This window comes from Triturus cristatus, chromosome 3_1 (assembly GCF_964204655.1).
Source record: "Triturus cristatus chromosome 3_1, aTriCri1.1, whole genome shotgun sequence".
In the NCBI taxonomy this organism is placed as follows: Eukaryota; Metazoa; Chordata; class Amphibia; order Caudata; family Salamandridae; genus Triturus; species Triturus cristatus.
Genome location: NC_140583.1, coordinates 126602057 through 126627346, shown reverse-complemented (window position 1 = coordinate 126627346; position 25290 = coordinate 126602057). Strand labels below are relative to the sequence as shown.

At 45.7% G+C, this 25290-nt stretch overlaps 1 protein-coding gene across 4 annotated transcripts in view; it reads left to right on the top strand.

Moving 5' to 3' along the window:
• Nucleotides 1-25290, top strand: part of SHANK2 (SH3 and multiple ankyrin repeat domains 2) — a 2937835-nt gene that overhangs the window by 1063415 nt on the left and 1849130 nt on the right. The window lies entirely within an intron of this gene.

The following is a 25290-nucleotide window of genomic DNA, read 5'->3' as shown; positions in this document are numbered from 1 at the left end:
TACTGTGCACTGAACTGACTGTTGATGCCAGCCCAGTAGGACTAGGAGCGATACTAGCGCAGCATCTGCCAGGGAGAGATTCACAAAGGAAAATTGTTGCGTATGCGAGTAAGAGTTTAACGGACATTGAAAGAGCATATTCGCAACCAGAAAAAGAGAGCCTAGCAGTGGTCTGGGCGTGTGAACATTACCACATGTTTATCTACGGGAAGTCATTCACCATCATAACTGACCACCAGGCGCTAGTGACGATCTATGGCAGCCCGTCAGCCAAAATGCCGCCCAGGATTGAACGCTGGGGCATAAGGTTGATGGATTATGACTTCACAATTGTGCACAAGCCAGGGAAAGAGCACAACCCAGCAGATTACATGTCGAGGCACCCACTACCGAAAGCCCATGAGACGACATCGATGGCAGAGGAGTACCTCAATTTTATACTGAAACAAAACACCCCGGCACCAATAACACTAACAGAACTGGCAATTGAGACGAAGAAAGACGCCACGATGCAAATGGCTTTAGAAGTAACAAGAAAGCAGCGATGGAGGCATGTCAACAATAATTGTGCCTGGGAAACAGGAGTATGCAAGGAAGAAGTGCTAGCTCTCAAGAAGATTAATGAGGAACTGTCAGAGACAGCCACAGGGATAATGATGAGAGGAACAAGAATAGTGATACCAAGATCACTCAGGAGGCAACTGGTAAACCTGGCTCATGAGTCACACCGAGGCATAGTAGCCACGAAGAAGTTGATAAGAGAGAAAGTATGGTTCCCTGGCCTAGACAACATGGTAGAAGACACCATAACGACCTGCCACCTATGTCAAGCAACAGGATCACCAGCTAGGAATGAACCACTACAAATGTCGGAACTTCCGAGAGCGGTGTGGACAACACTAGCGGCTGATTTCTTTGGGCCCCTAGAAACAGGCAACTACCTGCTTGTGGTCATAGATGAATATTCACGGTTCCCAATAGTACGACAGGTCCCGTCGACATCAGCAACAGCAACACTACCGATACTGGATGACATCTTTGCAGCATGGGGTTCACCAGAAACACTAAAAACAGACAATGGTCCTCCATTCTCAGGGGAAGACTTCCGCAGATTCATGGCCTACCTAGGGATAAACCACAGGAAGATAACTCCTCTGTGGCCTCAAGCGAATGGAATGGTGGAGAGGTTCATGGGAAACATCAAAAAGGCAGTTCAAAGAGCAAAACTGGCGCAAATTTCACTTGGCCAAGCTCTATGCCAGGTTCTGCGTGATTACAGAAACACACCGCATAACTCCACAGGAAGATGCCCAGCAGAGCTAGTACTGGGGCGAACAAGCAGAACAAGGTTACCGCAAATTGAGGCAACAATGACACCGGATCACAGCAGCATTGCAGAAAGAGACAAAGAGGAGAAGAACAAAATGAAAAGATATGCAGATGCCAAGCGACATGCCAGAGTGTCAGACCTAAAGGAAGGAGACACGGTGATAGTACGTCAGCGGCAACAAAGGAAATCAGACAGCACGTTCTCCAAAGACCCGCTAACAGTAACGAAAGTAAAGGGACCGATGATCACGGCAGAATCAGCACATCAGCGGATAACACGAAACAGTTCACATTTCAAAGAACTAAAAGAGGAAAAAAGAGAGGACCAGGATAAGGACACAGTAGAACAAGAAGAGCAAGAGCATAACAATGGTGAGGGGCCAGCAGAAGAGCAACAGACGGAAGCAAGCCAGAAAAGAGCATGCAGACGTCCAAAAAGACTAATAGAAGAAATGTGATGATGGGAGGCACACCGACAAGTGCCCGGGCAGACTTTGCATCTATCTCTATCTACACATCTCTATGTTTCATTTTTCTCGTCACTTCTTTGTGACAAAAGGGGGAGATGTAGTGACCTGAGGGCAGGGCACTAGGACCCTGCAAGACACTAGGTGGACACGAAGGGAACCGGACACCACATCCGGTCAGGGGATGTGGGAGGGCATTGCAGAGTAAGGGAGCGAGGTGGGCAGACGTGCGTGGGCACGGCGACAACAACATAGACTCCAATAAAGTATTCACTCATCCTTACCTGTCTCCTGTGAGTGGCTCTCTGCAGCACCCAGGCTCCCCTAGCCAATCACGACACTGCTGTCACCAGCATGACATCAGCATAGTGATTGGTCACAGTGCCGTGGTTCCACGCTTGGGCAGGGACTGGTAGGCTGTGCATGTTCTCCACCCAAGCTGTGCAATACAGCCGGTGGAGAACATGCTAAGTGTGCATGAGAGTTTGGCCGGCCAAGACTGCCGGTTAAACTGTCATGCGCACTTATAGTGAAGCAACCACTCCTCCTCCCATTGAGGTCACGCAAGCCAAGCACTGCCCTGCCCTAACCTGGCTGCAAGCTCCATGATTATAATGTTCTCTTATTATCATTGTATTTTTCCTTTGCACTGCTGTTAGAGCAGTGGGGCGACGCTCCTCCGCCTTAGCAGAGGAGCCGCCGCTGTGTTGCATGTTATCAGATCACTCAGTGTTGTCTGGGAAACCGTACTCCCGTCTAGGTGCTCATTTCACAACCCACTGTCATCGAGTCCTCCAGCACCGTTAATTGAACTGACATGGACCCTGGCATAGTAGTTCTACAATGCAATGTGCTGTCAGAGTGAACCCCAGCTGCTGAACACGGTGTCACTGATGATTGTATACACCCTGGCATAATTTTATGAGCATTGTAGTAAATTCATGCAGATGAATCAGCGGCTACGTTTATAAAAGCTTTGACATGATCCCACGCAATAGTAATTCTATAATGCATTAGTAATTCTAGAATGCATTGTGTTGTAAAAGTGAAACCCTATTCCTGAACAGTGTCACTGCTGACTGTATATAACCTGGTGCCTTCATATGGGCATTGTAGTAATGCATGAAGATGGAGCAGAGGCTACATCTATAGATGAATGAAACGGGGCAGAATGTATTACTTCGCAAACGGGCGGGAAAGCTGTTTTTCAAGACTCCGTCGCTAAACGCAGCTCAGATGTAAGAATTATTGCTCGAAGGTGCAAGCGGTATATGCTGTGTCTCCTCTGCCCTGACTGAATTAACTCTACATACATACCCTTGTTTGAGAATGGCACTAAAGGGGTAACAAGAAATAGAAATACTGTGCTGAAGGAGCTATGCCGTGCGGTTTTGGTCCCCATGGTGCTACAGGTATACATGAATAGGAGGATGCTTGTGCACCACATTGCGTATGACGCTATACGTGTCTGCGTATGACGTTCTACTTGTCTGCGTTCGGCCATAGAACTTTCACCTTTAAACACTATTTGAGGAACTCTTCACCTCAAAATCTGTAAAAAACACATGAGTGCCGTGCATCGTTGCTCTGAATGTGATACTTTCTGTCATCTGTCAGGTTGCTGTTCTCTTTACATACATGTGTATTTCCTTGGGAAATGTTTATATAAAGTTTCTATATATGCATACCTTTCTAATGTACTTTTTGTTTGCTGTGAAGCGTTATAAAAAGTGTAGTTCATATCATGCAATACAATAATACCAAATCGACTTCATATGGATAAAAAGCTGAGTTGGCCATTCTGAATTTTAAAGTTGTACATCTTATTTTCAGTTAGTCAAATAAAAGCTAAACATGGATGCTTTAGATTCTACAGCTCCTGTTTTTGTCAGATATCATTCCCTGTTCCAAATGTCTGATTGGGATTTTTGACATTTCCTGATGCTTGCTGTACACGTGCCAGAGGTTCTTCACATCAAACTATAAACTACGTTCCCAATTGGTGCCTGTTAGCCGCGCCCCCCAACTATCCCAGACGTGTACCAGGTAATAGTAATACCTAGAAACAACACACAACAATTGAACATATGACAATTAAATGTCCCCTACCTTTCTGGAGGCTCCTGAGCCTGTAGAGAGGACACTGATAGTGCAGACGATACTCATCCCCTGGTGATGCTCAACCCCTGGTGATGGTCAAGCCCTAATGATGCTCATCCCCTGGTGATGCTCAAGCCCTAATGATGCTCATCCCCTGGTTAATCTCATCCCCTGGTTAATCTCATCCCCTGGTTAATCTCATCCCCTGGTTAATCTCATTCCCTGGTGATGCTCATGCCCAAATGATGGTCAGGCCCAAATGATACTCATGCCCAAATGATGCTGAGGCCCTGGTGATGCTCAAGCCCTAATGACGCTCATCCCCTTGTGATGCTCACCCCCTGGTTAATCTCATCCCCTGGTGATGCTCATGCCCAAATGATGCTCAGGCCCAAATGATGCTCATGCCCAAATGATGCTCATGCCCAAATGATGCTGAGACCCTAATGACGCTCAAGCCCTAATGACGCTCATCCCCTTGTGATGCTCATCCCCTGGTCATGCCCAAATGATGCTCATGCCCAAATGATGCTGCCCAAATGATGCTCATGCCCAAATGATGCTCATGCCCAAATGATGCTGAGGCCCTGGTGATGCTCAAGCCCTAATGACGCTCATCCCTTGTGATGCTCCTCTCCTGGTGATGCTAATCCCCTGGTTATGCTCATGCCCAAATGATGCTCATGCCCAAATGATGCTCATGCCCAAATGATGCTCAGGTCCTGGTAATGTTAATCTCCTAATAACAGCAGGCTGGATGGAAGAGGGTGCTTATGTTGGCAGTTATACGAAAGGCCTGAACAGAAATCCTCATTGAGAATACACAAGAATAGGAAGAAGATGGAAAAGCGGACCTGCAGGTGGCCCATGCCACCTGGTAAAGTATCACCCCGTCTTCTCTAGTAACTAGAACCCAAACATTGACAGCTAATGTTAAAGTAAGTGTTGTATCCTTGTTAACGTTGTAGGAGTGTAAAGGACCAGTTCAGACATGTTGGCACGCTATAGTTCCTCAGAGCCCGGAACCGAGATATCTGCTTTCTGCAGGAATATGGGATTTCATACCCCCAATCGTACCTCCAATTTGAAGGTCAGTGAGGTCAGTGGTTCTGTAGTAACGACTGCAAATCCCCAAGAGTCACATTTCTGATCAGGGGGAAGCCTTTCGTAGCTGAGAGGGCTACAGTGCAGGTGAACAGCAGAGTTCTGGTTTTGGACAAATTGTGGTCGGGAGAGTCAGAGCTCATCAGTGTGTATGCCCCCCAGAGACGGACAACAGACTTGAGATGCTCCAGGTCCTCAGAGTGCTGCTTGTGACCTCCTGGACCATTCTGATGGAAGGCGATTTCAACTGCATCACTGAGGCGGACGCCCACACTAGAGCCGGCTCTGCAGGGATGGATGCAATGCGCATTCTACTGGCAGAGGTGGTAGTTGAGGCCTCCATTCGGGGCATAATTGAGAGTATGAGGGTGATTTCAAGGAACTACTCATGGAGTCTCCTCTATAGCTCCATGCTTCCACGGATTGACTTTTAGTTAACCTTCTTGGATTAAAGTTTGTTTGGAGCTCCCGGGTGTCCACCCATGACACTGACCGCTTTCCTTTCCTGTTATTTTTAAAGAGCGCCTTACTGAGCTGATGGCCAAAGTCAAATCTGGTTCCCCGAATAATATTTTTCCCTGGCGTGTTCAAAAAACTATATTTTCTGTCTTCCTGACAGAGCTAGTTCTCTTCTCAACCTATCCCTTTGCCAGGGGAAGTTACCTGATTCCTTTAAGGAAGCTGTTTTGTTCCCTCTCCTTAAAAAACCTGGGGAGGACCCTTCTGTATTAAAAAAAACTATAGACCCAGCTCACTACTTCCTTATCTAGCAAAACTATTAGAGACCCATGTTGCTCAACATTTGTGCTCCTTTTTGGAGGTGTCTTTCTTGACCCCCATCAGGCTGGCTTTCTCCCTCCCACTCCACAGAGACAGTTATTTTCTGTGTAATGGATCACATGAGGAAAGAGGTGGATAACGGAACCACACAGGCACTAGCCCTATTAGACCATTCAGCGTCCCTTGACACGGTCGACCATGCCATTTCGATGGTGTCAGCACTGCAGGTTTTCAGGTTCCTGCCCTCGACTGGATGTCCTTTTTTTTTTTTATTAAAGACCAGTTTCAATCAGTCCATCTCTTCCCTTTTTACTCAGCCAAGTTCCAATTAAATTGTGGAATACCCCTAGGACCCTCCTAATCACCTCATGTGCTTAATCTTTATATCCGCCCACTGTTTCATTCCCTTCATGAGCGGAAGGTCAAAATATACAACTATGCCGACGATATGCAGCTAATTTCACCATTGACAAAACCATGGAAACAAATGGATTCTTTCAAAATACCATGCGATATATTCGGGACCGGATGAATAGTCACCAGTTGAAGTTAAACTCTGACAAAATGGAAAGTGTTGTCACAAAGAGCAAGCTTCATCAATGGAATCCTTCCTTCTGGCCCTCTGAGATGGGATCTTCACATGCGCCCAAGAACGCTGTGAAAAGTCTTGGGATCCTTGTTGACGAGGATCTTCCCTTGAAACATCAGATAGGAGCAGTGACTTCCTCTTGCTTTCTCCAACTCCGGAGAATATGGAAAATTAGAAGATACTTCACGGTGGAAGCTGGCATCCAAACAATCATTGCCTTAGTGATGTCCAGGATGGATAACGCTAACACGCTTTATCTGGGACTCCCTATTGGCCTTAAACGCTGTTGCAATTAGCTCAAAATCGGTTAGGTTAGGGGTTAGGATTTCAGCAATTGCTCCCCACACCTGGAACTCTCATCCCCCTAACAGCCAATTATGTGGGATTTAGGAAACTCCTAAACATATGGCTGTTTAAACAAGTCTATGACTAACTTTGTTCCTAGTTGCTGCCGCCACTACCTTAGTGCCAAGAGACCTATTGGTGTACGTGCGCTCTATATGTTCTATAGCATCCACAGAGCAATCATTTTCGCGGGTGATCTCACAGGGAAATTCCTCCTAGCCCACGTTCCTGGAAGATGAACTGTACGCTGCTGAGAAATAAAGAGTGAGAGCAGACTTTAGAGTTGTGTATGTAGAGTGGAGTAGAAAGAAGGACCTTTTTACCGGACTGAAATATAGTGGGAATGGGTGAAGGACAGGTTCCGAAACACAACCGAGAACCTTGAGAAGGATGAGAAATGTAAATTGTTGTTCTTTGAGAAACTTCACTGGGCCCACACCACATTAGTGGAGCTTCAGGACTCAGAGGGAAGCCTTCAAAGTGAGAAGGAGCAAATCATGAGAGCCGATGCCAACTTTTATGATGAACTCTACTAAACAAAGTTGTCTGAGAGAGACAAGAGATGCAGTTTCCTGGGGGTATCTCAGGCAGAGGGGATACAGGGCCTCAATATATCCTTAACACTGGATGACCTGTACCTAGCAGGGATGACCTCCAAGTGACCCAAGACCCACTGAAGAGATGACCTCCTAATGTAGCCTAATCAGACCAGACCTGCAAGAGGTCAACTGGGAAATGGCTAAAAGAGGGTAGTATGCAGCAGTTCCTATGGGACAGCATTATAACACTTTTTTTTAAACTGAATGAAGAGAGAAAGAAAAGGCCTCAAGAATTGGAGACCAGTCTCGCTGCCCAGTGTGGACCACCGAATCCTCGCAAAGATAATGTCCATCCTTATGAAGAAGGTGGGTCGCAGTTAGTCCTTTCTGACCAGTCCTGCTGGATACCAAGACGGCAAAACATGACCAGCCAGGCTGTGGTCCAGAACTCACTGAGTATGTCAGAGGCCAGGTTGGGGCCTACCATACTAAGTGGGAGCAGCCAGGTTCACTAAGCAGACGCACAGCAGCAGTGGGCGCTTTGTGCCAACTGGCGGCAGAGCATAGTGGACTGGAAGAAAGTGGGTGAAGTGCTGGGGCTGCTGGGGCTTTTGCCTTAGTAGCCGCTCTTCTTGCCAGCAGTTCCGCTCAGCATAGTGTTACCTGGCAGCCCCTATCCTCTCCTCGCGCCTTTAGTATCATGAATTCCAAAGGAGCAGGGCTGCAGGCAGCAGCGACGGGAGGCCCAGTCATCCTAGCGTTTTAATTGCCCGAAGAGCCCGAAATACCAAACTGAAGGAAGCTTAGACATTCATTGCACTTTAATTGACTCCTCCTTTGTCTGCATTTCCTGGAAATGTGTTCCATATCCAGGGCCGGACTGGGAACCAAAACCGTCCCTGGCAAAGTGCTCGGCCGCCCCCCCCGGGGCTTGGGGGTGCCGTCGAGCTCTTTGCCAGGGCCGGCGGCCCTGTAACAAAAACGGCCCCCAGGGGCCCAAAACCGGCCCCCACCCGTGCGGCGCACCGGGGGATTGCCCGGTGCCCGCTACGGCCAGTCCGGGCCTGTCCATATCTAAGACAAAACTGACGCTTTTACTTTATGGTTTCTACGAATGGATTATGATGCACGACTTGTAGGTAGGAGGGACTAAGATAAAAACATTCCCACTGATAGTCCAATGATGAGGGAAAAGTATTTTGTTATTTTCAAAAACTCGGTTGTTTGGAAACCGTTCAGACTAACTAGATTTCTTTTTCAGATTGGTGCAAGGAAGATATATGTTTAAGATCCCAAATTACTAAAATACGTTTGGAATTCCAGGCAGATGTTTTTAGAAAAAAGCCCAAAAGAGAATTTTAAATGGAGGAAGATCTACAGAAAGGGTGTAGGGGATAGAGGAAAGAAAGAATACGGAACACCGTTTCATTTGTGGTAGTTTTCCAAAGATGACAGCGCATTGGACTGGACAGTGAGAAGAACAGCATCCTTTCATTCCTCAAGAGCTGATAAAGTGAATATTAGGGCATCCCTGCATTTGTGGCAGATACACGCAGACCTCTGCAGCAGGGTCTCAATCCACTGAGCTATCTTTAAAGCTCCATCTTTGTTTATCATGTCAAACTGAAGGTTAGTTTTAGCATCCTACTGGTGCTGCTTGTGATGACATGTCTTCTGGACTCTTGGGGGATGGCCCATGGATTCAGTGAGTATTGGATTCATCCTTTGCTCTTTCTCCCATCCAGACAGTGTTTTTTTACATGAATCCATGTTAAGATCATACCTTTTCTTGCACACACTGCTTGTGGTTGCACCAAGTATCTGGCACTCGCTTCCTAAGAGAATTCGATTAATGATGTTCTGTTTCAACATAAAAATGTCAAAGGACGATTTACTTGTTTCCCTTAGAATTAAATCAGCTAAACCTAATTTTCAGTTTTTTTCACTCCCACACAAACAATATGGGCAGTCTCTTTTCGTGCCATGTTCTTTAATGGCATCCTTATTGTTAAAATATTCATTTTAAGTCATCAAATGGGCAGTCGCAAAGTGCTTGGATTCAAGCAGTTCTACTTGAAGTGCAGAATGTAGGCAGTAAATTCCCCTGAGAGGAGTAGGTGTGGCCCTCCGAACACTCCCTGCTAGGGAAAAAAGATGGACATAAAAACTAGGTGTAAATCAAAAATGTAAGTGCACAACTTTTACAAATGGTGGAATCTACTCGATTATCTCCTAAGTGTGTTGTGAATCACTTTACAGACCACACATCCAGAGATTGCTGACTTTTGTGTGAATCATACTCAACAGACACTATGGGACAGATTATGTGATGCCGAACATGGAAAGCGCTCCTGTAAAATGTACTTTATACCATAGGTTTGGGCAGTTTAGAGTCCCCCAAGAGCCAAAGCAGTGGTAGGTTTGCACTTTTTGTTTGTGGAATAAGGTTATATTTCACAAATACCATAATAGAAGAAAAAAATCAAGATAGCACTACCTTAGAAATGGGTGTCTCTAGTTGGCAGTGGTTTGCACCCTGTCCAAGTAGGGACCTTTCTTTCTAGTCAGGTTAAGGGAGTTACACACCTAGGTAATCCCTGCTCACCCCCTTGGTAGCTTTGCACCAGCAGACAGGCTTATCTCAGAGGCAATGTGTAAAGCATTTGTACAAACCACACACAGTAGCACAGTGAAAACACTATAAATTAACACCACACCAGTTTAGAAAAATAATCAATCTTTATCTAAATCAAACAAGACCAAAATGACAAAAATCTAACATACACAGCTCAAGGTTTGACTTTTAAAAGGTTTCAAGCAATTCTGAAACTATGGATGCATGTGTTTAACACAACGTACCTCAAATTCATCAATATCCACAAGGCAAAAAAGCTGAATAGGAGGTTAGCAACGGAAAACACATTGATGTGTCAGTTTCTGAGTCCTTGGGTAGAGGATGCAACAGTTCTGTTGCACGCAGGAGAAGTGATGTGTCAAATCTGGACTGTAGAGGGTAGTGATGCGTTGACTATCCAGGCTATTCTGGGGGTGCGATGCTTGAGAAAATCCAAGTGCTACAGGCGGTGCGCTGATTTCCATAGTTGCTGACCGGTGAGGAGTCGATTCATTTAGCAGCACAGCTGGGCCTGCATTGGAGTTGGTGTTCGGCGGTTTCTCGGGCTGTGGGCAGGCGTTCAATCAATCAATCAATCAATCAGGTGTTTGTTAAGCGCAACTACTCACCCTTGAGGATCTCAAGGCGCTGGGGAGGAAGGGGGTCGCAGGTTCCAATCCATCAAGGAGGAGGTCTGTCGAAGAGCTTGGCTTTGAGGTTTCTTGCGAAGATGGGGAGCGATGTTGTCTGTCTGAGGTGGAGCTGAAGGTCGTTCCAGGCTCTGGCCGCGAGGAAGGAGAAGGAGCGGCCTCCCGGCGTAAGAGAGCTGAGCTGATCGTAGGGTCCTTCGGGGTGCGTGGAATTTGAGTCGGCTGTTCAGGTATGCTGGACTGGTGTTTTGAAGGGCCTTGTGAGTGTGGATTAGCATCTTGAAGGTGACTCTAGCTTCAATAGGGAGCCAGTGGAGTGTGCGCAGGGGCTGGGACATGTGGCAGTGTCTTGGCAGGTTGAGGACCAGTCTTGCAGCTGCGTTTTGGATGTTCTGTAGCTTGCGGTGAGGTTTTTGTTTAATCCGGGGTAGAGTGCGTTGCTGTAGTCGAGTCTGCTGGTGACCAGGGCGTGAGTGATGGTCTTTCTGTGTTTGAGGGGGATCCATTTGAAGGTCTTACGTAGGTGGCAGAGGGTGTGGAAGCAGGAGGACGAAACAGAGTTCATCAGGCGGTCGATTTTGAGCTCTGAGTCCAGGATGATTCCCAGGTTGCGTGAGTAGTTTGTGGGTGTGGGAAGGCTTCCGAGGGCGGGGGGCCACCAGATGTCATTCCAGGCTTCGGGGTTTGGGCCCATGATGAGTACTTCCGGGTTTGTTGGTGTTTAGTTGTAGGCAGCTGTTTTTCATCCATTTGGTGACGGCTCGCATCCCTTCTCGAAAGTTGTGTCTGGCGGTGTTGGGTTCGTTGGATAGGGAGAGGATGACTTGGGTGTCATCTGCGTATGACACAATGTTGAGTCCATAGGTTCTGACGATGGGGGCGAGCTGAGCCATGTGGATGTTGAAGAGCGTAGGGCTGAGGGAGGACCCCTGGGTGACTCTGCCGGTGGTAGGTGTAGGGTCCGAGAGGAAAGGGGGAGTCTGACCCACTGCGTTCTGCCAGAGAGGAAGGAGTGGATCTAGTAGAGGGCCTTGTCTTGGATCCCTGCGTCGTGGAGTCTGCGTATTAGGGTGCGGTGAGAGACTGTGTCGAATGCCGCAGAGGTCGAGGAGGATGAGGGCTGCTGTTTCTCCTTTGTACAGTAGGGTGTGGATGTCGTCTGTTGGGGGAAGGAGGGCGGTTTCCGTACCATGGTTTTTTCTGAAGCCGGATTAGGAGGAGTCGAGGATGTTGTGCTCTTCGATGAATGTGGGTTGGCTGTTGATGGCTTTCTCGATGACTTTCGCTGGGAACGGGAGCAGGGGGATGGGTCTGTAGTTTTTTAGGTCGGTGGGGTGCGCCGAGGGTTTCTTCAGGAGGGGGTTGATGTTGGCGTGTTTCCAATCATCGGGGAATGAGGCGGTTGCCAGGGAGAGGTTGATGGTGTGGCAGAGTATGGGTGCGATGGGGTTGGCAGCTCTGTTGAAAATGTGGTGGGGCAGGGGTCCGTGGGGGTCCCGGAGTGGATTGACTTCATCGTCTTCAGAGTGTTTTCGGTGGTGAGGGCTGTCCAGTTGTCAATCGTTGGCTTCAGGGTGTCGGGTGGTTGGTGAGGGTTCAGTGTGTTGATTGTCTTCATCAAAGTTGTCGTAGATGCTCTTGATTTTGTGGTGGAAAAAGGTGCTGAGTTTGAGGCATTGCATCGGTTTCTTCAGCCGCACAGGGCTGAGCATCAGGAATTTTTTCCGCACAGCGGTGCTGCATCGGACAAGTCAGCCGCAAGCAGAGCAGAGCGTTGATTTTGTAGATTTCTTCAGTTCCTCACACCTTTCTGGGGCAGGAACATCATACATGGGCCCAGAACTGGAATATGCCCCCCTAGGCAGGTCAGCACTTCCAATGGTGGAGTTCAAGAGGACTGTAAGAGAAGTCTTTGTGTTCCTGAGAACAGGAGGCAAGCACACAACCCAGCAAAGAAACACACAGCAAAGGGGCAGCCTCCAACTCACAGCTCTCCAGCTCTTCTTCTTCGCAGGGGTACCTCTTAGTCTAAAAATTATCTAAAGTTCTGGGTTTTTATGTCTAATACTTATACTCGTTTTCCCTTTGAAATCTTTGTTCAGATAGTGTCTCTCGCTCAGTAAAACCAGTTCTGTCCTCCCTGGTCCAGTTTGACTACAGGAGATAGAGACAGCATTGCGCAGAGCAGCCACAGGCTATTCAGTCCCATGCTCTCCATGCCACTGGAATCCAGCTATCCTGGCTGAAGAGGGGTGAAACTCCGAAACCAGTCCTAGGATGCTTGTTTCCAGTCCAGGGAGGACCTGGCTGGTAGTTCGGGCTGGACTGTTCCCATTGGGCACAGGGTCAAGACTGATTTGCATATAGCTGGGTCCGAACTGGAATGGCATGGTGAGCAAAAAACGATGGATTGAGGCCCAGATCTCTGTACTGGGGTGAATGTATGACATTGTTCTGCATTCTGTCCATAAATAGTTCTTTTTGTATTCAGGTGTAAGTGACAACTCCTCCCACTACTCTAGCCCAGGATGGCCCATCAGCATATGCAGGGCATACCTCAGCTCTCTTTGTGTGAGTGTCTGGAGTGAATGAACAAACAGTCCCTGTCAGTCTAAAACCAGATTGTGAATCCACTAGCAGGCAGCGGCACACAGCATGGTTAAACAAGAAAATGCCCACTTTCTAAAAGTGGCATTTTCAAATACACGATTTAAAAACCACCTTTACTAAAAGGAGTGTTATTCAATTCTGAGTTCAGAGAGCCCAAACTTCAAATCTCCTGGTGGTCCCAATTGAAAGTTACACTTGTAAAATGTTAGCCTATGGGAGAGCTAGTTCTTGCAATAGTGAAAAACGCAATACACAGAATTTCACTATCAGGACATGTAAAATGTACCAGTACATGTCCTATCTTTAACAAATACTGCAGTCTGCCCATGGGGGCACCTTGGGCCTACCTTAGGGGTGACTTACATGTAAGAAAAGGGAAGGTTAGGGCCTGGCAAGTAGATGCACTTGCCAGGTCCACATGGCAGTTAAAAACTGTGTGCGCAGACACTGCAATGGCAGGTCCAAGACAAATTGGAAAGGCCACTGGTGTGGATGGCACAATCAGTGCTGCAGGCCCACTAGTAGCATTTGATTTACTGGCCCTGGGCACACACAGAGCACTTTACTAGAGACTTAACAGTAAATCAAATACATAAGTAATAATTACAATTTACATAGGGAGCACTTGCATTTTGGCACTGATCAGCAGTGGAAAAGTGCCCAAAGAACCTAAAATGAAATCCAGCACACACTCAAAAAATACAGGAGTCAGAGTCAAAAAGGTAAGGGAAACCATGCCAAGGATGTCAGATCTATCAACTACAATTGAAACAAAAACAGTGGTTCCTGTGGACACTCAATGATTGATATTGCAATATAATTCTCAGCACAATCACAGTTAACTGGGAGTCTATCCATGTCAGGGAAAGAAGAACATGTAACACAGGAGGTATAGAGAAACAAGATTTTTTATTTATGAAAATTCACAAATTTGTTATAAATTTATCAGTGTCGAGTGTCCCAAGTGGAAAAAAAGTGGGAAACCTATGAGTATCAATTGTGACTTTTGTGACATAAAAACAAGGTTTCAATGTTGTTACAGAAAACAGACGAGAGCAGTTCTCCAGGGAATCTAAGACGGGAATTTTTCCATTACAGATTGAGTCTGTATTCTATATTGACTTCATGAATACCGGAATCACTACAGAGACAGATTGACGTTTTAATTGTTAATCGTTAATCATTGAGTGTCCACAGGAACTACTGTTTTTGTTTAAATTGTAATGTACCCTGGTTCCATGTGAGTAGGGTGTCCCTTGTGTTTGTTTACAGGTCTAAAAATTACTGCATTAACAACACGGTAACAGAACAAAAGAATAACAACACAATCCACCACTACAACAAGAAATACAGTAATATAACAAAGGAAGGATAAATGTGACACAACAGCAGTGCTTAATTTGAGGTGGTGGTAGTCACTTATTTTTCTGTATCAGACTTTTACCGAGAGCAAGAGAGGGAAAAGCACACAAAGTGGAAAGACGAAATAAGAGAAAGACGAAAAACTGCCACCAGGTGAGAAAGTAGGAACCTGCAACCTGAGTGAGATAACGGGGCAGGGAGTGTCTAGTAATGTATTAAAGAGGCTTTCAGTGGATTCAAGACCACGCAGGCCCTGTATTTGATGTGCAGACATTTAATAGGAACGGCCGTGGGCCTCTCAGTAGAGCTTTGGGATGCTGCACTCATTCTTCTACAAATTAAACACTACACTACACAACACAACACAAAACAACATAACAACACACCACAGCAATACAAAACAACACCACAACACGATAACGGAGTCTAACACACCAATACAATACATGCATTCAAAAAAAGATGAAAAACAGAAAAAATACAAAAATGAAATGTAAAAAAATACACATACATCAGACCACACCAAAACGACCACTACAGAACATAGCGCAACATGAGAGCCGCATCAACAACGTAAAATACAATAACCCAAAATAATGCAATGCACTACAACACAGTAGCAACACAACAGATACAAAACAGCAATGCACCATAAAGTATCACACCTCCAGAATTAAAAAATAGAGCATTACAATACCTCACAGCAACAAAACGCCATAACAAAACATAACCATAATGCAACTCAACAATACAAAACAACACACCACATCAAAACAGCAACTCAAAAACACAGCTCAGTTGCATTACTGTGTGGCTGCATTATTATCTTTTTTGTTGTAGCTTTGTGCTAATGTACTGTGGGCTAAGTTTTGTTAATATGCTTTTCTGTTAGTTATGTTGTTGGGAAGTGGTATTATGCTGTTGTGTTTGAGTGTTGTTTTGATGGTGTGTTACTTTTTTTGTGGGTTTGGTTTTGTTCAGCTGTTTTTTGTTATTGTGTTAGTATATTTAAGCTAGTATGTTGTGTTGTAGTTTTCTTGTATTATGTCGGGTTATGTGTTGTATTTCTGTGGTATTTTTGTGATGTTATCTTAATACAGTGTGCGATTACGTTGATGTAGTCCTATTGTTGTGTTGTCTTCTATCATTGTTGTGCTTGTTTGATACAAATTAGTAACTACCCATATTGCATAGCTGCCAAATTCCATGCACCAGCATATTTGAGCCTGCCACTTCAAATATTGTCACATTATAAATCAGCCAAATGCATACAGACTGCCCTGCAGAGTTGGGCGGCCAGGTACTTTGTGGCAGCACGGTTGGGTTTATGCTAAATGTTTCATAACAGAGAAAAAAATGGGTCCCGGTGTTAGGCAGTCTTTGTGTGCTACTGAATTCGAAAAAAAACACTCCTCATAATGGATACAGGCATCCTTAAAATGTTAATTGCCTCCAGAGAACGAACACATTTCTGATTTGAATGTTTCCATGGTGTGCTTAGTAAATATGCTTTCAGTATAATTAACAAGACAGGAGTAAGTGCTCTGTGACCTCTGTCGAAATAGCACTATTCAGCAATAGAAGGCAGTCTGGCCTAGAAAGAAACAGATTTGTTTCCTAAGTCACAGGTGTGACTGAGTTTAGAGTCTGCCTGAGATGGAATTGGTTCCGGGCCTACCCTTCCTGCAAACCAACACCACGGCCTCTTCTCTTGAATCAGCAATATCTCCTTGAAAGGGCTTCATCTATCTGAGAGATTAAGGGGACACGGACAAACCTTTTTGCCGGTCGCAACCTAGCCGATTCGCACAATTGGCCCGTTTGCGAACGAACAATGGCTTGTTGGCATGTACAAAGCCCAAAAAGCGATTCAGTAACTTGTTACCGAATTACAAGTTGGACTTTGCAATCCGGTATTAGGAAGGGGCGTGTTAGGGGTGTCCATCCCTTATATCAACATGCAGTACCATGTACGAATTTTTTGTGTCCGAAATGCGGTTGCAAAACATTTGCATTTTACTGCTTCTTCAAGTAGGTAGTAACCCAGTCGCAAATGCGTATGGGTCCTCCCGGGGGCCCCTACACATTTGTGGATGATTGCATAAAAGTTTTTTAAGAACTCTTATACTCTTAAAAAATGAAACTGAAATGTTTCATTTTTCATTTTGAGACACATCCCGTTTTCCTTTAAGGAAAATGATCTGCTTTAACCCCTTCGGCGCCGATGACGGAACGGTTCCGTCATGCACGTCGGTTGGGCTGTGCTTATGACGGAACCGTTCCGTCATGGCCCCGTCCGCGCTCAGAACCTTCAGCGGGGCGCGGAAATCCGCGCCGCGCTGAAGGGGTTAAAAAAAAAAAAGTGTGGCTTTATTTAAAAACAAACACATACATGGTGGTCTGCTGTCCCCAGCAGCCCACCATCCATGTGTTTTTAGAGATTCCCAATGAGTTGCAAACTGCGACTTACCTCACGAATATTAATGAGGTAGGTCAATTGCTACCCCATTAGGAATTACTAAATGTCTCTTAGACACATTCGTACTTAGATGTTTGTGATTTCCTAATAACAAAAATGTGCTATTAGTAACTCTCAAAATAAAACCTATATACATGTAGCTCCTAGTTTCAAAAAATAAACACATCTTTTTTTATTCCATCAATAGAGAAATATTATCACGCGTGGTAGTCTTTTCCCGAACCACACCCGATCAGGTGAAGTCCACAGTCCCGGTTCCTGGAGCTGCCTGGTAGATTTTTTGCACGTTAGTGGTGTTGGAATATGTTAGCCAACTGAAATTTAGCAGAGAACTCAATTATGGGCTACACAGAGCTCGCAGACTTAACAGCTTTTTTGCCACAATGCAGTTTTTACCAACCCCGCAATATTTTCCCATGATTTGAAACAGTCGACGCTGTAAAGGGATGGTCCCCTTTTTCGCATGCTAACCTTACAACTGCTTTCCTTGTGACTCTGAAATTGGATGGGTGTGGGGGTGGGGGGGGGGTGCTTTTTCTTCCTCAACACAACTTAAATGGACTATAGAAGTTCAGATTTTAAAGTGAAAACTCACGTTCATAAATCGTCTTGGAGTTCGTGGAGAGGGGAGGTCGTGGGAGAAAAACTCAGGACTTTGCTTATGTATTTCGCTCAGACTTTGTTCAGTTGAGAAAGTGCACTTTTCTTGAGAGTGGGCAGGTTGTTGACCTGCCAATAATGGATTTAGATCATGGTGATTATTTTTGCATCTCATAGAGTTCCAAAGTTTTTACCATTGCTATAATTACCCCTCAAAGGAAGCGTCCATGTAACAATTCTACTACAAAATTCCATTTATGATTTTTATTTAAGCCAAAGAAATCAATAAATGCATAAGAGAATGTCTTTTGTTTTTCAGAAAGTAAAAAAAAAATCAAACTTTAGGAAGATTACTGCTGTTTTAACGTTTTTCTACCTTTGGAGGAAGTCTGGGCGGCCGAAATCCTGGAAATGATCATGCCCATAGCCCACGTGGTATTACAAAAGTTCTGATGACTGACTGAACAGGAAGCTTCAGTTCAGTGTCAAACAGACTTTATTGACAAGTCAGTTCCTCTGCGATGATGCGGGCAGTGCTTAATTTATAAATAGAAAAATCAGTACAGATGCCCAAAACCGTTCTAAGGAGACCTCCACCCACGTTCCCCTACTGGCAAAGCCTGCTTTCTACACTGGCACTGCCCACCACTCGCATAGAGAATTGCAAATGCTAGATTGCAGTGAGCAAGCAACGCGAGTTGCAGTTTCCTACAAGGGAGTTCGCTTGGGGGGTTCTACCTCTAAAAATGTTTTCTCTTGCAAATTTCCATAATTCAACAGCTGTGTAATTCCTTCACCCACATTCTTTACTGCTTGGTGTGCTCTGCAGAGAGGCCAAAGATTGGATGGACTGTCCGACTTTCAGTGTCAGAACTCTCACTGCCTTTAACCTGAACCCAGCACCCTCAGATGTGCTGCCATGGGCTCCGACCAACATCTAGAGGCGCTGAAGTTCATACCATGTGCCAATTAAGACTTGTTAGACCTGGTACCATTGGCGTGGGTCTCCCTTCCATTTTTCACTGATTGCCTCCTCTGTTTTGGATCTGTTCGCTGGTTTAGATGCTTTGGGCACTGTGCCACTGCTATTCAGTGCCACAGTGCAAGTGACTCCATGATTGGCTTATTTGATTTACTTGTCAGACCTTGGTATAGTGCACCATGTGTGTCCAGGGCCTGTAAATCAAATGCTGCTGGTGGGCTTGCAGCACTGATTGTGCCATCCACAGAAGCAGCTTGTCAAATGTGTCTCAGGCCTGCCATTACAGAGCCTGTGTGCAGTCGAGTACTGCCATGTCGACTTGGTAAGTGCACCCACTTGCCAGTCCCTAAACCTTTCTTTTTCTACATATCAGACACCCCTAAGTTAGGCCCAAGGGCAGGGAGCATTGTATGTAAAAGGTAGGACATGCCCTGATGTGTGTGGCATGTCCTGATAGTGAATTACAGCCATTTTCGTTTTTCACTATTGCAAGGCTAACTGTCCCCATAGGCCAGAATGGGCAGTCTGATTATAACATTTTATAATCCTAACTGACCCAGGGAACACGGTATAAATTGGAATTTAGTATGCCTGAAGTCAGCTTGATAAAATACATCTTTTAGTAAAGTTGGTTTTAAAATTCTGTGTTTGAAAATACCACTTTTAGAAAGTAGGTATTTTCTTACCTAACCATCCAGCCTGCCTCGGCTAGCTTGTGCATTGTAGGTCTGGTTTGTGAGTGACAGGGGCTGGGGAGGAAACAGGGTGAGTCAGCACAGGGCTGAATAGATCTATCTGCATGTAGAGTGGTGAGAAGAGTAGGCCCTGGGTCTAAATAGAGCTGTGCCTGCCTTCCACAATGCTGGCTCCACCGCCTTTGTTGTGTCTGAGGACCCTGGCCCACACTGACAAAGGAAGAAGGTGTACACTGGCAGAATGCACCAAGAACTGGTTTGAACTAGGTACAGGACCCTCTGCCTTCAGAGTACAAAGGATTTTGCAGTATAAATATTGGGGCCCAGACCCCAGGACTTTAGATCATTTCTGGAACAACAAGACAAACCTTTGCCAAGGAGAAGAACCAAGAAAGCTGCAGGAGTTTGGACTGCCCCCTGCCAGTGTGCTGTGTTGGCCTGCAGTGGTGTCCTCATTGCCAAGGAAAGAAGAACTTTTAAAGAACTTTCATCATCTTGCAGAATATTTCTCCAAGTGCTTGAACTTGTGCTTGCCTCCTGCTGAAGTCTCAGGGAAAAAAGACTTCACCACCAGCTCCCCCTCTGAATTTCTTGCTGGGAATCCTGTCTGCAGAAGCCTGCGTGTCGCTGGGAGCTGGAAGCGCGACTCAACGAGAAGAAGCGAGTCGCAGTTGCAGCTGTTGCTGTCGCATCTCCGGAGAAGTGTGGCGCTGCCGCAGATGTCGTCGGCGCATCACCAGAAAAGCGTACCTTCATCGCAGCTGTATACCGACGCATCACCGGAAAAGCGTGTCGCCACCACGAGGGTCACTGTCACATTACCAGAGAAGTGTGTCACAGGGCCTGTCGCGGCTCCAAAGTTAGTGTTCGGCGCACTTCCGTCGGGCGTGCACGCATCATCTGCACGTCGTCGCATCGCATCAAGGGCGCCATCTTATTGCATCGCACCGGATTGGCGCATTGCATCGAGGCGCCATCTTGCCGCATCGTAACCGGAAGGCAGTACGAGAATCAACGCATCACCTCCTTTCCGGTAAGGAACAAGACACATCCCCTACTCTGCGCAAGCATTGAGGTGCGACGCATCGCCGCCCCCGAAGCAAGGTACCGACGGAAACCCCCCCCGCGAACCTTTTGTTTGTTTTGCGTTGCGCATCCAGGTACTTTTGTGAATAAGGTGTTGCATTTATCATCAACTTGAACTAAGTTACTTCTACCATCTTTAAGTCTATTTTGAGTACAGTATTGTGGATTTTTGCCATTTGTGGTCTTGTGTTAAGTATATAAGCTTATTTTGATAAAACCTGTGTGGTGTCCATCAGTAGTGTTTTCACTGTGTTACTGTTTGTGTTCACAAATGCTTAACACACTGCCTCTGAGATAAGCCTGTCTGCTCATGCCAAGCTACCAAGGGGGTGAGCAGGGGTTATCCAGGAGTGTAATCCTCTTTTCCTGATTTAGACGCAAGGGTCCCTATTTGGTCAAAGGTACCTTCCTCTGCCAACTAGAGACCCCCAGTTCTAACAATACTCATTTGAAGCATTCAATAGCAGAAGGCTACATCTAGGATTAGAACGCAAGGACAGATATCTCTTACTACATGGCATAAAATGTAACAGTTAATACATCCCTGACTTGGATTACCTCAACGGTTATTCTTGAGAAAAAAATAATTGCGTTTGCTTGTTAAGCTAAGACCTTGAAAGACAGGGCTGGTGGGGGCCTGTTTAAAGTCTGTTTTTTAATTCTACCTGTGCTGAGCACTCACCCCACATCACACACATTCATGTCGACATAGTCCCTCTCCCTCACACACACACTCTTTCGCTTCCTCTCTCTATTCTCTCTATCTCCCACACTAACTTTTTCTCTCTCTCGCTCTCACTGGAATGACAGACAGCCCATTGGTTCAGTGCAAACAGGGCAGCATCATTCTGGCCATGTTTACACAACAATAATGTGTCAAAAGAATCCTGTTCACCTAAAATAAGTGCCGGAGGGGCACACTAACAAACATTTACCTCTGGACGAGGAGCAAATCAAACCAGATGAATAAATACATACATTATTGTATTTTGATGCATCACAGTGCAAACAAGACTTAATTAAGACAAATCTTGCACCCGGGATCTGGAAAACACCCCATGGATATCAAAAGTGAACCAACATTCTTGCAAACCAGAAGGTGTAGAAACATCCCTTCAAGAATCATTACCCCCTTTACCTTGTTACTGTCTGTTTGTAAACAATCTAAATCATTCTATTGAGCGCTCAACCTTTGTTCAGATCCCTGATGCTTTACTTGTAGCTTCACTCTATGCAACTACTGCTACACACAGATACAATGAATGCAGAAAGAACCAAACACCAGCATATATACATGACAATGGCCACGATGTACAATCACAGGGTTTGCAACCACAAAATGCATTATTTCTATTCACTAAACCCCTTGTATGAGCCACAAAAACCTTTCCGACTTGCAAAGAAGATCTTGTAAATCCATTCTGAATTTCAATAAAGGAGATTGTTATAGGAACATCCGCATCAAGAGAAGAGTCTCGCATCGAGGAAGAAGCGTGTCGCCATCGCAGCCATCGTAGTTGTCGCATTGCACCGCATCAAGAAAAGCGCCTTGCATCCACGGAGAAGCGTGCCGCTGTCAGAGCTGCTGTCGTCGCATCGCATAAAGGGGTGTTGCCGCTGCAACATCGCATCGAGCGGAAGCATCTCACAAACTTCGGAGAAGAGTGTCGCTGCCAAGGCTGCTGTTGTCGCATCGCATAAAGGGTGTCGCCGCTGCAGCTGACTCGTCGAGTCTTCTCGCAACATCGGAGAAGCGTACCGCAACTGGAAGATCTTCACGTCTTTATTTCTTTGCACCAAAAACTTCATTGCATCAACATCGTTGCAACACTTTCGTTGCCCTGCGTGTTGCATCTAAAAGGTACATTGACTTAAAGTGTTGCATTTAAGAACTTAAGAGAACTAAGCAAAATTCTACCATCTAAGTAACAGCATTGTGTGTTTTTGTCGTTTAATGGTCTTGTGGTAAATCTATATAAAGAATACTTATTTTTAATATAAAACCTGTGTGGTGTCCATCTGTAGTGTTGTCACTTGGTTACTGTATGTGTTCACAAATGCTTTATACACTGCCTCTGAGATAAGCCTGTCTGCTCGTGCCAAGCTACCAAGGGGGTGAGCAGGGGTTATTTTAGGAGTGTACCCCCTTACCCTGACTAGAGAAGAGGGTCCCTATTTGTCACAAGTGTATACCTGTGCCAACTAGAGACCCCCAAGTCTAACATTGACCATGACATATATCTTCAAGGCATCCAGATATAGACTTGGCAATAGTGAGTTTATTCCTTCGTTTGTGCACTTACCGCATCAACATTTTGGTTTTCCTTACTCTGGACACAATATTGTAGCCACTCGATATTCCTGCTGTAATATTACAAAATCCAACCATTTGATAATGGAAACCAGTGATGTTCATCTGCTGTTCCTTGCAGGCCCTCATCCCTGTGTTTGTAGCCAAACAGAGGGGGTGACAAAGGGGGGCCTCCCCAGTGAATATCAGCCCTGGGCAAACATTTCGATTATGCTGGAGTCATTCGCGCATGTTGCATTCTGCGAGTTACAGCGACTGCACAGGAGCAGAGCATGAGTGACGGCTGCGTGAGCTTCTTTGACGCATTTCACACCCACATATATCGCTAACTGACTCCTTTACATGCAGCATCCTTCCTCGTATTGTGCATACTTTTGATGCCACTCTGTATGATTACCCTCCGAGGTTTGCACCCCCTGAATTGATCATCATGAGGCGGGTCGCTCTGCGAACCTCTGTGGCTGAGATTTCTCGATCTGACCTGTTAGTACATCATTCATGGGCGGCTTTGTACAATTCAGAGACCGGGCGCAAATAGTTGGGGTGCAGTTTTGGGCTACTCTGTGACCTGTGTCTTGGTACAGCAGGCCCTTCTTTCCTTTACGATGATGCCAAGCCACGCATGCTGGTGCTCTATAGATGAATACCTCCCTGTGTGGTGATCTAATGCAGCGCTGTGAAAAGTGCACTCTTTGAACGAGTAAGTTCTGTTGTGACACAAAGCTGTTCAAAAAACAAACACCTTGCCACTGCGCTTTATATCACTGTAAATGTGTATACTCCCGTGTGATCTCGATTCATTCGGTCGGTGGAATCTGTAATTGTTTTAAAGAACAAAGGGCACCTTGGCAGAATACCCCCCCCCCCCCCCCCCGTTCTATCGTCGAACACTGCCGTCTCCTCTTGTTTAAGTGGCAGCGCAATACTTTTATGAATTACTGTGTTAATATTACAATAGTGTCATCTAGTGGCTAACTTTATTTATCGCATACAAGCTTGCAGAGCATGTAAGTGAAAGGACTTAAACAGATATAAATTTGGGACAGGTTGGGGGGAGACATTTGGCCTTCGGAGGTTTGCACAGTTGACAAACTTATTTCTTTCTAAAATTTAGGGGCATATCATCAAGTGCTTGTGACATAATTATCGCCGCTTTAGCGTCCGTTTTCGGGCGAAAAGCGGCGATAATTATATTGCATCATTTACAAGGACACGCTAGCGCGTGTTTCCTTGATTCACCTCCCGTTTTGTTCACACCTCGCTTTGCATCCCTAATGAGATGCAAAGGAGGCGTGCCTAACAAAACACCATGGGAAAATATCGCTACCCCAGCTTCGTAATATCATCAACGAGGGGTAGCAATATTTTAAATCCCGTTAACTATGCCTTAACGCAGGAATTTAACGGCTGTTAAATTTCTGACTAAGCTTAGCTAACATGGGAGGTGGATTATGGTGATACGACCACAGGGACGTATCACCAAGACTGTCACCGTTTTGGGTGCAACATCGCTGGTTTTCCAGCGATGTTGGCCCATTTCCTTGGAACAATATCGCCCTGGAGTAACGCGTTGTTAATAACATGTTACCAGGGCGATAAATTCCTGCAATAGACGGCGATAAATAAACAAGCGCTATGCACACTTGGCGTTTATTTATCGCCGTCCTAGTAAATATGCCCCTTAGTGAGCTTTCCAGTCGTGCAAAACTTCACTTGTCGAAGGCAGTGTGCGCGTGCTGTATTTTTTTCTTCTGAAAACATACTTTGATGCAAAAGCTTTTTCCAAACCTTGCAACTCCTGAACTTCAAGAAGAGCGCGCAGTTTTAAAACACCTTCGCGTAGTTTGTGGAGGAACACTTTCAGGTTTGGTGCACCGACATGGTGTCTGTAGAGACCCAGGCCTGTCTTCATCGAGCCTGCGTGAATGCATCAATCACTTAAAACAAATTCAATAATGAAAATGTGAAAGGTTATTTAAAATAATAACTATCCATCGTCGCGCCCTGCCCTGCCCCAAAAAAATACTGAAATAAATGCAGCGGCAACTTGGCCGAAAAGTTTGATATTTTGACGCCACCGCCTATTCGTGTTTTTGGAACCAATTCTCATTCCTGGTTCATGAATCTCGATTTTGAAAACATTATTAGCTGGAATCACGTGCAAACTCCAAGATCGGGAGGGACAGGAGCTGGGCACGAGTCGGGGGTACACGTGGGTAGGCGGCGTCCACCCACTATTTTCACAGGGTGGACAAGAAGTTGAACCCCACTGAAAAATATGCTGAATTCGTCCTGGTGTAATGTGCAAACAGGAGCATGCCCCATACTTGTCCCACACCTGCCACATCCATCGATCGTGCCTCTAGTGTCGCTCCAGTTACGTAACTGGAGCGACCAGTTTGTAACATTATACCCCTAGGCTACCGGTACTGGTGAGTGTGTCCTGTGTGCCGAGAGATGTATTGGTCTAGACCGCACCACGTGATGCGAAATGAATAGAGGGCGACCACCGTCCAGGCGTGGTCAAGTAAGACCAGGGCCGGGAAAGCACTCAAGACACAGGTTCCGTGTATTTTTGTGAACAGGCCGCAGGGCCTTATAGTTTTCCCTGCGCTCTCAGTCTTGTCTTCTGTATGAAAGGGTGCATG